This window comes from Sphaeramia orbicularis, chromosome 6 (assembly GCF_902148855.1).
Source record: "Sphaeramia orbicularis chromosome 6, fSphaOr1.1, whole genome shotgun sequence".
NCBI classification, from domain to species: domain Eukaryota; kingdom Metazoa; phylum Chordata; class Actinopteri; order Kurtiformes; family Apogonidae; genus Sphaeramia; species Sphaeramia orbicularis.
Window position 1 is genome coordinate 58139854 of NC_043962.1, and position 16029 is coordinate 58155882.

Consider the following 16029-nt stretch of genomic DNA (forward strand, 5'->3'; position numbering starts at 1 on the left):
GACTTATTTTACAGTTTTTCACAATCGCTAAGACACATTTTTCCCAGAGCTGCACCCCTTTTCTCAAAATGTGACCAAAGTGAACTGTAAGAATATACACACACACACACACACACACACTTCAAATATTTCTTTTGTTCTCATAACCGTGCTTTTTTCAGCGCGTGAGCACCGACCTGTCAGTCATCTTGGGTGACAGCAGAGGTGTCCAATCAGGTTCTAGTCGTGGATGGCATTACCCCGGCCATCCCTGTAGCTCCGCCCCACGCTACTGGAAAAATGCCTCGTGACCTGAGAAGTCATCACAATGTAGCGCGAGAACTCCGTCTCCATGGTGATGAATGGGGGTGGAGCCTCATGGTGAGGGGCTGGACCACTGGGCTTCACTGAAGACAAAATGGATTTCCAAGTTGTTTTTTTTCACATATTTATTTATTTAGTGTTATACAGAGTACAATAAGAACTTGAAAAGTACAGTGCAATATAATATAATAACATGAACAGAACAGAACAAAGCCAGGGGACAAAATATGCAAACAAAAATAATATATCAGATTACACAAAGATTATAACTGTTACATGTCAGTGGTTTTGATAGCATTTTTATTTTTAGAATACTGACTATTTGAAATATATTGAGTAAGCGCAATTTTAAAGATTAAAAGGAAGGTTTGTGATTTGAGAATCTGGATTTATGAATGTGGGAATAAAAAATAGAAGGATTTCCAAGTTTATCTTTGTGTCCAGCCATGGATTTAAACACTGGGCCAATTGGGCCTCCAAGCCCCACCTACTGTGTCATCTTGCCTTTTTGATTTTATCATATTTTATTTTTAAAAACTAAAATAATTACATTAAATACAATTTCTGCTTAGAATTGTGATCAGATTATTTATTTATTTGTTTGTTTGTTTGTAAATACAAGTTTTCTGGCGCTGTGAGGCCACCAGGTCAGGTGACCCTGAGAGCACAGAGGTGGGAAGGACAGAACAATGGAGTGAAAAAAGAAAGGCAAAACAACTACAAACTGAGAAAGAGACAGAAGAAAGAAGACATTTGAAAGATATTTCCACTTTTTTCATCCTTGTCGTCCCTTTGGTGTTGGAAGTGTGAATGAGGAAGACCCAGAACCGAGGAAGACCAGAACCAGAGAAAGACCAGAACCAGAGGAGGACCAGAACCGTAGGAGGACCAGAACCAGAGGAGGACCAGAACCAGAGGAGGACCAGAACCAGAGGAAGACCAGAACCAGCAGAGAACCAGAGGAGGACCAGAACCCATCATTGGGTAGGCAGATTTAACCCCATTTTTTTTTGCATTTATTAAAGTAAATGGATCTAAACAGATCTAAACTGATCTAAATGGATCTAAACTGATCTAAACTGGTCTAAATGGATCTAAACTGATCTAAATGGATCTAAACTGATCTAAACTGGTCCAAATGGATCTAAACTGATCTAAATCTTCAGTTCTGAGCCGATAAAACGGGAAATTTGAACATTTTTGCTTTAAAAATCACTGAAAAACAATAAAACTATTGTGAAATGGCAACAGTTTCTGGTTTTTAACAATAATATAAGAACTACTGAACCCTTTAACACCTAAAACCATCTACGGATCTAAACTGTTTAATTCCCGTTGATCCACTAGTCCTGTCAATCCATGTCAATAATTGGTGTAAAATACAGTTCATCTTTTCATGGTCATCGGATATGACCATATTTGGATGTTCAGAGGCTTCGCAGTTACCGTGGAAACACCGTCATCTTCTCCAGCATTGATTCACCAGTAAAACCCATGGAGTTGAATCAATGACAGTGGATGGACACACTGGGTTTATGTTCAGTTCATGACAGATTGGACTGAAAAAGACACTGTTTATTCACTTTTCTCTGTTTCTGATAGAAGAACTTTTGAATTTCCTCTGAGCTTTTATGAACATTTATATGATCAGTCTTTTAATTATAGGAAAATGTATGATTTACACTGAAAAAAACTCCAAATAAAGAGTATAATATTATAATAAATGGTGATAAATCACTTAAATAGGTTGAATATAGAGAAAAATTCATTTGGGAACTGGGTCTGTAAGGGTTAAAAATGGAATTAAATAGAAGAGTTTGAGCTGTGGAGGAGAATAACCTGCATTTTACTTGGTTTTCTATTATTTTATACATGAAATTGATGAACATATTGTTATTATTATTATTTTTATTGTTATTATTATTATTATTATTATTGTTATTATTCAGATTTTCTTTTTTGTTGAAAATCCTTGTAGATTGGACACTGTTTCCACATATACAGTAAACTAACACCAAAAAGCACTTCTTGACATTTTATTATTATTCTTATGAATTCATTTGGACCCAGAGGTGAGTCCAGATCCAGTCCAGGTGGTTTCCTTCAGCAGAAGTAGAAGTACACATACCGCAGTAAAAGTACCCGCCCAAGTATAAGAGTGTAACGTCGCCCTCTGAAGGACACAGGTGGAAATGCAGGTGGGTCCAACAGGTTTGACCAAGGAGGCGTGGCAACAGGTTCAGGTGGAATCAGGAGTCTCCAGAGGACGCGGGTCACATGACGTAGGGTTGGTACTGGTGGCAGTGGTCTCCACTGAGGTGGGGTCCACATGTCAGGGTCATGGTACCCGCGTAGACACCCTTATCAGTCCTGCAGGTCAGCCCCTGCGACCCCACGGCGGTCCACCACGAACAAGACAACAGCTCATTCTCAAAGATCCAGTCGACATCAATGATCTTGATGGTCAGCCTCTGTCCGACCCAGACCTGCAGGAAGACCAGCAACACTGAAACTGGAACATGTGGACACTTCAAAGACTGGACCTCCAACAGAAACAACGCTGTAATCCTCTGGTGTCCATGTGAGCACATTATGCACACGTCACACTTCATGGTATTAAAGGTCCGATTATTTTACATGGTTTTAGGTCAGAATTCAAAAGTTGTTCGTTTTTGTCTGATTGTTTAAAATTCGGATTCATCCTCTAAAATCATCCCATTGTAAACAATATCAAATTCCCACACTAATGTACGTCCGTGGGGGGGGGCTACGGTAGCGATCCGTGTCGCTTGTACTCCGTGGAAGTAAAAGTGAAACTTAAGGCTCATTTCCCTTTTCTCTATCTCCTGAATCTGTGCAAACTTTTGTTTGAGTGGGCAGGACGTTTGTCCTGTTCTATTGTATATTATACTTGTGTAGAATAAGTATGGAGATTATTTTTTTGTATGAAATTTATGGTGTGGTGGCAAGGATTAGTGTAAACGTTAGTAGCAGACGCTCATGCTGGATCTGGCAACCCCTAGTCTGGAAGGAGGTGAGGATACCACACTCTGCAGTATTTTGAATGTGACTGCAGTACCAGTTTTGGCCACAATCCCACATACGCCACCTTTAAAGCAGTGATATTTGTCTGTATTAAATGGAATTCTTCCTTTTCCCACATTTCCTTGTGGTCTCCATAAACTGTAAATGCTCTGCTTAGGTCTGAATTCTACATTAATTCAACTCCACAGACGGGTTTATTTTGACACTATTAGTGGATGTGGGTGGGGTTTATTAAGAGGGTTAGTGGATGTTGGTGTGGTTTATTAAGTCACTGTTAGTGGATGTGGGCGGGGTTTATTAAGCCACTGTTAGTGGATGTGGGCGGGGTTTATTATGACACTATTAGTGGGCGGGGTTATTTGATATTGTTGGTGGATGTGGGCGGGATTTATTAAGACTGTTAGTGGATGTGGGTGGGGTTTATTAAGTCACTGTTAGTGGATGTGGGCGGGGGTTATTTTGACATTGTTGGTGGATGTGGGCGGGGTTTATTAAGACTGTTAGTGGATGTGGGTGGGGTTTATTATGACACTATTAGTGGACGTGGGCAGGGGTTATTTTGATACTGTTGGTGGACGTGGGCGGGGTTTATTATGACACTGTTAGTGGATGTGGGCGGGGTTTATTTTGACACTGTTAGTGGATGTGGGCAGGGTTTATTTTGACACTGTTAGTGGATGTGGGCAGGGTTTATTTTGACACGGTTAGTGGATGTGGGTGGTGTTATGTCGTTGTCAGTGGACGTGGGCAGGGTTTGTTATGACACTGTTAGTGGATGTGGGCGGGGTTTATTATGATGTTGTTAGTAGATGTGGGTGGGGTTTGTTACCATTAAACCAACATGGAGGACGCAATGATGATCATCTCAAATTGTCAGAACAGAAGAATAAAAACAATGTGTGAATGATCTTCAAAAATCCTTGAAAACCTCAACAGTAGAATTCTCCTGTTTACATGATTTTACAGTTTTGATGAACACTAAACACAGTTAGCCAAACTCTGATCGTATCATTTCAGATTTGTGTAATTTTAAATGTTAACAGGACTGATTATTAAACTCATTAAACTTTGTCCACAACCACGTTTTTCCTATAAGTTAACCACTTGTCAGCTCCCTCTGGTCTCCACCATGGGTTTAGCGGTTGTTACCTCCGCCAAGGAGGTTATGTGTTTGCTGGCGTTGGTTTGTCTGTCTGTCCGTGTGCAAGATAACTCCAAAAGTTATGGATGGATTTGGATGAAAATTTCAGGAAATGTTGATACTGGCACAAGGAACAAATGATTAAATTTTGGTGGTGATCGGGGGGGGGGGGGCACTGATCTGCCTTGGCGGAGGTCTGCGCTCTCCGAGTGCTTTTCTAGTTTTACTTTTGTTTGTTTTTTTTTTCCATTTCTTTGTCTCTTTAATTGGAGCTTTTGTGAATAAAGTTTAAATGGACACTGACCGAGCCCAGGTTGTACTCGACGTTCCATTGAGGGTTGTTTGAACGGATCGTACTGGTCCTGTAGGACTGGGAACCATGTGATATTACAGCAAAATACTCCCTGAAAAGTGGAGAAAACAGGGAGAATTTGTACCGTTTATACCTTTGAACTGTGGAAACAGACGAAGGGTTCTGGATCTCACCCTTCAGTGAGGCCCCACCAATCTCCTTTGAGACTCCAGGCTCCAATGAGGGTCACCTTCAGCTGCCCCTTCCCCGTCTGTTCGGGACAACAGTTCCAGTCGTGGTTGGAGGAGTAGCCACAGGACGGCCTTCTGTCTGAAGACGTGATGGAGTTCTCCTTTAAGTACTGGTCTGTGGCGGCTTTCAACGCGTCTCTTTGGACCCTGAATGGCACCAGTTTGTACATGGGCCTCAGTCGGTACGAGATGACGTCAGGGTGGTCTTTGAGGGATTCCAGCCACTTGTGGAAGCCCTGGGAGTCCTGGTTCATCAGAGAAAACTCCCCATTCCAGCCATGGCCTCCCACCACCTCTGTGTATGCTTGTGGAGATGATAGTGGGACAAGGTGGACAGACCGTGGTTCTCGAGGAACCTGGAGCACGAACTATGGGCAGCGGACAGACTGAGTATCCCCAGACCCACTTTGAAACCCAAGACAAACACTCGTGTGCCTAAATGACAAGAGGGGAAATCAGCCACATGGAGCACGATTCATCAGTTTATAAAGCCGACAAATAAACGCCAACCAGGTGCGTCACATACTTTATCCGAGGCGAAGCCGTTGAGTTTGGACAAACAGGTCCGTGTAGCCGTGAATCGTTGTATTTGCCATCCAAGGTCAACCTGAAATGACAGCCCGGTTGGTCCATTAGTAGCACTTCATTCCAGTATCAGTTGAAAATCACTTTGCCTGCTGTTGTAACTGGGGCTGTTGGTTTGGCCCATTTCCATCAACGCTGTAAAGTGAAAGTTTCCATGAATATTAAGTTCAGTTACTTAAGTTACTGTGATATCAGTGATCAGTCAACTGCTGTATGATCATGACACTCATTTCCTTATATAAAGTGCATCCATCTGTAAGAATCTTTGACCTTTAGTTTAGATGTAGGGTGAGCTTCCATTGTGTCGCGCACAAACCAAAGACTTACCAGCACCAGAAATCAAATCATGTCTGTGTTGAAAAGGCTGCATAGTCAACCTTGGAGCTGCAGGTTTTGTGTACGCAAGAGTCGTTGATGGACAAATAATGTGCCCCAGGTTGGACCTCCTCCATCTAGTGTTCATCACCTCATTCCAGCAGAGCTAAACGAGGCCCTGTCGTGGACGCGGAGCTGATGCTAAGCTAAAAGAGCTGGACATGGAGTTCGAGCCTCTGCTGCTGTCTTTGTTATGGGGAATATTAACCCTAAAAGTCATGAGATTGATGTGCTACTGAAGAACCGGAGGGAAAATCATGAGCTTCATCCAGCTTCATGTCTTTTACTGAGTGGTGGTTGAATAATGAACACAGTGTGTCAACTGCAGAGAAAGCAGACAAAAGAGCCTCCACCTGCTGTATGTTACAGATCTACCAATGGTGGATTTACCTACCGGTGCCCTGCGGAAAAAAGTTGCTACTCTGACCGGGAATTGAACCCCAGTCTTCCTCATTGCAGTCTGTAGTGTTAATATTGAGCTAAATTTGCTATCTGATTGTCTTCGTACTGTTGGATGTGACGTTCGCATTTAAGCTTTAGTGTTAATTAAGTTTAAAGATTATATCGCGTTGTGAAATATGACTGTAATACATAGTATGTACTGTAAACAAAGTAAGCAGTGCTACTGAGCAGGAATAGGACAAATCAGAGAATGTATGTATATATAGCGCCCCCATCCTGTCCCCCCTACCCCCTCCCTTTTCCATTTTTTTCTGGATCTGCCACTAGATCTACTGTTCCACCACTGGGCAAATCAGACAACTACAGACCTGTTATAAACTGGATGTATCGAGGCTGCCTCAAACTACCACAACTATCAGGAAATGGTCACATGAGGGGAATGAGGTTCTAAGAGACTGTTAAAAGCACTGATTGGAAACAGAAGACAACAGTCAGACGTTGACAGAACAGTTTGAATGTGTTACTAATTACATGAACTTGTGTAGTGACACATCTACAAGACTGAACAAACCTTGGATGAACAGCAACATTAAAACAATCCTCAACTAGTAAAGAGGCTTTTAGAAAAGGCGACTGAGAAAGACTCAAACAAGTGAAACAAGAGCTGAACAGGAGTGAAGCAAGGAAAGAAGAATGACAGAAACAAAGGAGAGAGGACGATGCAGCAGAACTCAATCGGAGGATGTGGACGGGCTGAACCTCCAGCAGGTAACTCCTCACAGATAAGACCATGTGTTTGGACCTTGCGGATGTAATGTGTCCCATAGGTGTCGATGATGTTTCTGTATTCATCCTCGCTTGAGGAGTTGTAGTAACTCGGGAGCCTTTCCAGATCTTTACGGAATTCCCAGCTGAGGCGTGGGGCGATATGGCACGGAACCTAAAAATCAGAACGTTTTGATGCTCTGTGCTGACCCTGACCGTGGAGTCCAACAGCGTCTTCAGACCTACCTGTAAAAGGTACAATTGACCCTGTGGGAACTGAAGCTGAACTGGTCCTCGCTGCTTCTGGTTCTAGCAAAGTTATACACTTTAGAACGACCTCCTCTCACATTCAGGCCAACGAACTTATCCAGATCTAGACCAACCTGAAAGGAGATCATGAGCTCCTGGATGCTCAACCAATGTACATTTGTTCTTTAAAAATGGTCGTGAAACATTTATTACCTCCCATTCGAGGGTCTTCTGGTTGGTTACTGTGTTGATCAGTGAACTGTGGACACATGAAAAACTGCTCAGGAAAACGGTTTCATTTATAAAGAACCTGCACAAGATATTGTCAGAAATGGTAAATTCTTGTTTTATCACCATTTCTAGATTATTGGTTTAACTTTTAAGCATATACAGTATGTATTCTTATTTATTTATACGAAAACACTTCAGCTCCTTTCACTGAACGTTAAAAAAACACCTTTTAACATTCAGCTTGAACAGGAGGATTTATTATTTCATAAAAGTAAGATTATGAACCTACTTTTAGATTCCAGGAGTCACTTCTTTCCAGTCATGTTTGTAAACTTAGATTTTCATGTAAAATTACACAGGTTTTAATCAAAGTCAGAGCCTAAAATATAGACACAATGGAAAAGAAGTTGTCACGATCAATAGACTTTGTCACTAAATGTAACAGCAGAACTAAAGTGACAATAATAAAATAATAATAATAAATGTCCTTTAATATCAGCTTTACTTTCCATCGCAGGTAGGATATGTGTGGAGGCTCATGTTCTAACTCTGAAAATGCTGCCAACACTACAGGTAATTGTGTGTTTTGTGACGGAGTACCTGGCGGATGAGTGGACGGTGTCTTCCAGATGAACTTCACAGTGAGTAACTGGACGCCAGTCTGCTACAGAGATCGGAAGCTGAAAATAATGAACGCTGTCGTCAAACGTGTTACCGACCCACGTCACCCGTATGTTGGAGACAGCGGTTCAGGTGATTTCACTTACTTTCTGCAGATAGTTTCCTTGATGAGGGTTTCGATAGAGACGACATGAGCCGCGTGGGGTCATGTAGGCACCCACATTGATCAGGTAGGCGCCTTTACGCTCCAGGGTGACCACGTCAAAGCCCTCCCCCACAAGGTTGTAGCCTGGGACGAATTTAGCTCTCCTACACTGGGCATAGTCCCCTATCTCAAAGGAAGAGCAGGGAGGAGGTGCAAGAGGAGAAGGAGGAGGTGGAGAGGAGGCCAGGATGGAGAGGAGAGCATGGCTGGACTCCAAGAAAAAACAGAGAAGTCAAGGTTATTCAAGCAAGAACAGAGACAGTTCGGATCTTTTTTCTTGTGGGGTGTTGGAGAACTATTGTGTGATTGGTCAGAAATTTGAAGTGGGTGTGGTTAAGCAAGTTAAAGATTATGCGCCTTCACGAGCTATAGGAATTATGGTAAGTGCTAGTTGCAAATTTAAAAATTGCATGTTGTGTTTTCCACTGGAGAACTGGGAAAAAAATGTGGCTCCACTAGATGAAAATAACCTTTGACCTTTTCTTAGCAACGAGGGGTTGATCATGAATGATAAACCATGCTTTAGCTGCTGTTAGCTGATGCCTTTGCACATTTATAGCAAACACAATTTGCACAAAAAAAAAGGTGCTGTATCAGATGAATTATCAGGTCCAAAACTGTTTTACCCATGTAAAAGGTCACCATTTTTCATTTCATTGTAAAAACAAGAGCACTTGAACTCAACGCACTCAAAAACACAATTTCAAATTCACAAGTGGAAAGGATCATCTTCCCGATAGCACCCAAAGGCAGCACAACTGGCTTTATTATCTTCGTAGGGAAATGTGGCCTCTGCATTTTACCCATAATAATACATACACAGAAGTTAGCATTAGCATGTAGTAGACATTAGTATCAGAGAGCTGCCATTAAAGGCACTCAGGACCAGAACACACAGGATACTTAGCCTTCACATCAGTACCATTTGCTGAAATTCTAAGTCAGTTCATCCAATCACAGATCTCCATGGAGTTTGGGATTAGCAAGTTCCCCACAATACCAGAACTTTGAAGAAATACTGACTGAGTCCAGTATTGCATCTGTTTCAGGAGGTTTTATTCGGAGGTCTGAGATGCCCAGCAGTGCAGAGTTCAAGACTATTGTAGAGAAAATATAAGGCAATAAAAGTCAGATCAGAGTTTGACCTTTGACCACTTCCATAGTTTCCTGGTTGGATTCAGACCTGGTGAGTGAAGACAAACAGGAAAGGACTTCAACTCACTGTAATACCGCTGACAACCACTAGATGCTGCTACAGAGCGCTGTGGCTCCCTTTAACTTACACTGAATTCATCTTTAAAAATACCAAGTTGTTTTTTGTTTTTGTTTTTTCCAGGACATATTCCAGTCTCATCTATTTAAGTCCGTCTTTAATTTTTTGTCTGATCTCAGGGTGAATAGAAGCTCTGATGCCTGAGTTTTAGATTATTTAATAAACTCACATTTTTACATGTTCCCAGGTTCCACTAATGACATGTAAAATGACTTTGTTACTCGTGTTTGGTGACGTTTACCATTTTACACTCAGCAAGTTAGCATTAGCATTGGCTCACTTCTGACCACTCGACTCCCATAGCTCCACCCCTTTTGTCCAACTATGGCTACCTTTGGCTCCAGAACAGATAGCGTTAGCATTACTCCCACCTCTGACCACTTGGCTACCTTTGCCCCACCCTTCTTGTTCAAATATGACCCCCTCTGGCTCCAAAAAGTCAACCAAACAACAGCTAGCAGTAACATTAGCTCACCTCTGACAACTCGACTCCCATAGCTCCACCCCTTTTGTCCAACTATGGCCACCTATGGCCAATAGAAACCGCACTATTAAAAGTGTCTAGTCACATCCTGATGGCGGCTGACTCCGGGAAATCCACGGTCTTGGTCCTGCTAGATCTCTCCTCGGCCTTTGACACAGTGGACCATACCATAATGATGGAGAGACTGAGGGACCTGGTAGGGATGTCAGGTCCTGTGCTAGACTGGTTCTCCTCTTACCTGACCGGCAGAAGCTTCACTGTGTCAATAAACAACTTCCAATCTGACTCAGCGGATCTACTGTGTGGTGTGCCCCAAGGCTCTGTCCTGGGACCAGTCCTATTCTTACTCTATGTCCTCCCACTTGGCCACATTATCCAACAGTATAGTGATGTCTCCTATCATCTATTCGCGGATGACATCCAGATATACTGCTCCTTTAACTCCTCTGAGCCCCACAAACTGAGTTCCTTAATCAACTGCTTGTCAGAGCTGAAGCAGTGGCTAAATGAGAACAGCCTCCAGCTGAACTCCAGCAAAACTGAGACCCTCATCATTGCCCCGGACAGTGCAATCCCAGGGATCAAACATCACCTTGGAGACCTGAGTTCCTCGGTAAAGACCAAACTGAGGAATCTGGGTGTCATCTTTGACCAGGACATGTCTTTAGAATTCTACTCCAAACACCTAGTCAAAAACTGTTTCTTCCACCTACGCAACATCTCCAAACTCAGATCTATGGTGTCCACAAATGAGCTCGAGATGATCGTTCACGCTTTCGTATCTTCTCGCTTAGACTACTGCAACAGCCTGTTTACATGCTTAAACAAGAAGGAGCTGGCCCGTCTACAGTTTGTCCAGAACTCTGCTGCCAGGCTCCTGACCCGCACAAACAGGAGAACCCACATCACTCCCATCCTTAAATCCCTCCACTGGCTCCCTGTTCTATATCGTCTTCATTTCAAAATTCTTGTGCTAACTTTCCGGGCCCTACATGGCCAGGCCCCTGCATACATTGCTTCCCTGATCCAGCCCTACAGCTCAACTCGTAGCTTGAGGTCTTCAGGACAGCACCTGCTGATGGTTCCACACCTGTTTTAGCACACGCGGTGACAGGTCTTTTAAAGCTGTGGCACCACGTCTATGGAATGACCTGCCTCTACACCTACGGTCCATGGACTCTGTAGAGAGCTTTAAGAAACACCTCAAAACCCTCCTGTTCAAAAAGGCTTTTTAGTCTCCCACCTGACCCAGGACCACCACAGACTGATTACACTCTATGTATTCATCATAACGTACTCCATGTGTCATCCCCCCCCCGCCCCCCAGTCTCTCTATATCTCTATTGCTCTCTCTTTTCTCCTCCTTTACTCTCTCTCTCTCTCTTTAACCCCAACTGGTCAAGACAGACAGCCATCCTTCAGGAATCTGGGTCTGCTCGAGGTTTCTGCCCGTTAAAGGGAAGTTTTTCCTTGCCACTGTCACCAATCACAAGTGTTTGCTCCTGAAGGATTCTGTTGGGTCTCTGTAAACTTAATTTGATTTGATTTGAATTGATAAAGCACTTTGTGACTCTGTCTGTGAAAAGTGCTCTATAAATAAAATTTACTTTACTTTACTTTACTTACTTATTACTTACTTACTATTTACTTACTTACCTTTGCTCCAGAACAGATAGCGTTAGCATTACTCCCACCTCTGACCACTTGGCTACCTTTGCCCCACCCTTCTGTTCAACCACCTCTGGCTCCAAAAAGTCAACCAAACAACAGCTAGCAGTAACATTAGCTCACCTCTGACAACTCGACTCCCATAGCTCCACCCCTTTTGTCCAACTATGACCACCTTTGGCTCCAGAACAGATAGCGTTAGCATTACTCCCACCTCTGACCACTTGGCTACCTTTGCCCCACCCTTCTTGTTCAAATATGACCACCTCTGGCTCCAAAAAGTCAACACAAAACAACACCTAGCATTAGTATTGCCTCCCTTCTGCACACTTGGGCTCCCATAGCTCCGCCCCTTTTGCCTAAATAGGATCACTTTTGGTTCCAGTGAGTCGATAATACAACAGATCAACAGCCAATGGGTGACTTCATGTAATGTCTGCTAATTATTACAGTCAACAGTGAAGACAGATGGAGATGTTAAACTAAATGTATTTGATCATTTAAGTTGACTTTGTTTATCTTCACATTTTTGGTCTGTCATTGGCTTATGGAATCAAAAACAGATCTACATGTCAATTCTTTACCAACTGAAGGTCAGTTTGTAGATAATCAAGACTTATATCCATCAGTTCAGCCTTTTCTGATGAGATGTAGAAAAAAGGTTCCTAATAAAGTGTCAATCATGGCAGAAGAGTGTGTTGGACCTTTGGTTCTTACCTGGTTCGTCTGTGGCCTCGATCTGCTTTCAGTTTCCTTCACTGTAAAAACAGTCTAGAGTCACATTAGTGTTGATACTTTGGTCATTAACTACACTCTCCACATTTCCAAACGTTTGTTAAACAGACTGGTGTTTACTGAGAATAAAGGTCGTCCTGTATCACATCAGACCGATCCATAAAGCACTATCTCTGCTTCCACCAATGAACAAACCCCAGTCAGCAGCAGGTGTTTACAGAGGGCAAAGGTCACACGACAACCCACATAAAACAGAAACCATCCATGGATTATACACCAGCTCTACAATGTTCTACGAGGAAACAAATCAAATGTTTACTCTGTTATAAATAACTAAGGGTTTGACAAACGTAACATTTTGTCTTTTTACTGTGATGAACCATGACGCTGCCTTTTATCCATTCATTCATCCGGTCATTTTGGTTTGCTTGGCACCGCCTGTGGGTCTGACTGACCTAAGACTAAAACTGGATTCTGAGCCACAGTTGCATGAATGAAACCAACATGACTCTATGAAGTCGTCGTCCATGGAACATCGCAGAATGGGGTCAGTTCATGAAGTGTCCAGACGTCCAAACTCCATGTGTCCTTCAGATTAGCTCCAGAACAGACAGAGCTGGAATGGAATGGGTTTTCTGGGTCCAGCAGCTGTTCAAAGGGGACTGTACTGAACCGACTGTGTTGGGCCCAGTGTATGGGGGGGGGGGGGGGGGGTGGGGTCCAGTGGTTGGGCTTGGCCCCTTAGATCCAGTCAATGGGATACTTAATGCTTCAGAAAAACAAGACATTTTGGACAATTTCCCATCCAACTTTGTGGACCAGTTCAGGGACGGCCCCTCCCTGTTCAACATGACTGACACCACGAACAAAGCAGCGTCCATAAGACATGGAGGAGTGGGTTTAGTCGAACTGGACTGGCTTGACCTGAGTCCTGACCTAAAACCACTGATCAAAAGCTGTTTACAGACCGACAGAGAACCGCGCCAGTTCCCACACCTAATCTGAACCGGTCAATGTGTTCACACACCAAAATCAGACCATTCTGGAACTGAAAATTTGGTTCCTGACGGGCACCAAGTAAAATCTGGTTTTCTCAGTGAAACGTGACAACATGAGTGGACGTCACCAGGTTGACAGGTGTTGTCCTGCTGAGGTTCTGTCTGTGGAGTGGGCGTGGCTACCTTCTTATCTACAGCAGATGTTGGACCATGGCCTGGTGCAGATCAATAATAATGTTCACAGAGATTGTGGGTAATTTTGTCCCTGAGAAATGAGACAGGATGTGGAAGGCTTTTCCTCTTTGAGGAAAAAACAATGTCAGACAGAAGCTGTTGTTCATGTATGTTTTTATTGTCTTTTATTTTCCACACATCTTCCAAACCTTAGTCCAGTTTTCTACAACTGGACCTTCAGACCAGGCCCGGACTGGCTAATCGGGAGGACTGGGACAATTCCTGGTGGGCCAGTATAATATTTAGGCCACGATTTATTTATTTATTTATTAAAGTGAAATATATATATATATATATATATATATATATATATATATATATATATATATATATCTATATATATATATATATATATATATATGTGTGTGTTGTGTGTGTGTTTTTGGGGGGGGGTTCAGTCATAGCACTGGGTTGATCATGTAAACTGCAACCACTGTTCCTGGGCCCCACCCCCTATACTAGCAAGCAGACACAGACGCACCGTGACCTGACGTAATCTGTCCTTGCATACAGTTAGTAGCTCTATACTGTAGCTGTGGAGCATATACCATCTGCGCTCTGTAGGCTTCCGATGGTCAGCTGTGTTTGCTGTTTGAAACATGGATAATAGAAAGAGCAAGGATGGTGCAGAGAAGGCAAGAATGAAAAAGAGGAAAGCTCTTGAAGCAAACGCAGCCAAATGTACCAATATCTGCAACTTTTTCACAAAAACGATCTCCAGTTGGAAACAACTAATGAGGACGTTCAAACGGGTATACCACCTTTCAAGTTAGTTAATTATCAAGTCAGTGAATTGTGGCATTGTGGCATGGAACATAATGTTATGTAATTTAAATAATAGTACGATGCGACACCACAGAACTGGGAAACTTTGTCTTGTAGCTCCTCAGAGTCAGAAAGCAGATCCAGCAGCAGACACCAGCCATGAGCCCACAAGTCCAGAGTGGGCAGGTAGGACTGCTCATAGATTGAATATTATTAATAAATAGGCTACAATGAAGAGTATGGTGTAAGCCTGTTCAATATGAAAGGTGCTCTGAGATACTAGATGATTCCAGCACTACATGAATGAAACCGACACCAAGGCTTTGCAAAATAGAAGATTTGTGCTGACAATTATGACCATTTTTAAAATGTGATTTAGTGTCAGAAGCAGAGCCAGGAGCCAGTAGTGATGAGGGGATTGCTCCTGTCAGGATGGAAGGAAAAGGTGAGCTGTTGGAACAGACTGTGTGAACAAGCATTAGTTCCACTAAAACCACTTTCTAGACCCAAATGATAGTCCTGACCTATTTTATTTTTTATTATTAAAAGTGAGACAGTAAATACACAAAGCCCACAACTGAAAGGCAATAGCATAAAGTAATATTAAATAAACCTGCATATTTTGCCAATGTAAAGATCTGAATTGGTTAAGTAAGTGAAAGTGTCTGTAGATATTATTTTTTATTGTGATCCAGGTGCAGGCGAGTCTAGGGAAACTGGAGAAAGTGTGAAAGGGAGAGCAGAGTCTACTGATGACAGAGGAGCAGCTCAGCACAACCCTGAACCACTAGTCAGAAATGAGACAGATGAAGAGGAGTCTGTTGTTAGCTTTGATTGCTTTGCTCGCCCTCAGTCACAGGATATACAGACATTTTTTTCTTATCATCCTCATCAAACCCCTAATATCACTATACCAAAAGTTTTCAATAGCAAAGATGGAACAAACCGCAAGTAAGTTGTGATGGAAATCTTTTGTTGCAGAGGATACAAAAATGATAGTTATTAGAAAGTGCAGCAAGCTTTATTTTTAAAATTATTTTTTATTTAATATTTTTATATATTCTTTTATTTCATTTCAAATTTTAAAGGTTTGAAAATGTTAACACTTATAAGAACAAAAATATAGATTCTGTTATTGTTGTGTTGTGAGGAATAATAATGTTGGAGATGTGGATGTGCACTCACTGTTGAAATAAATCCACATTGTGAAGCAACCTTTACTTGCGCTGAATTGGAAATATTTTAGAAAATACACTGAATTACAAGGCTTTGGAGAACAGTGTGTAGACCTAACATGTAAGGTTATAATTCCATGATTTTAATAATAATTGGTCGTGATCTAAAGTGGGCCGGTCTGAGGTATGAAACTCCAGGGCTGAAAATAAGTCTCAGTCCGGCCCTGCTTCA

General features: G+C 42.4%; 1 pseudogene; it reads right to left on the reverse strand.

The window, feature by feature from the left end:
• Nucleotides 1-219: 219 nt before the first annotated feature.
• Nucleotides 220-10234, reverse strand: LOC115420418 (perforin-1-like; annotated as a pseudogene).
• Between the last annotated feature and the right edge of the window lie 5795 nt (nucleotides 10235-16029).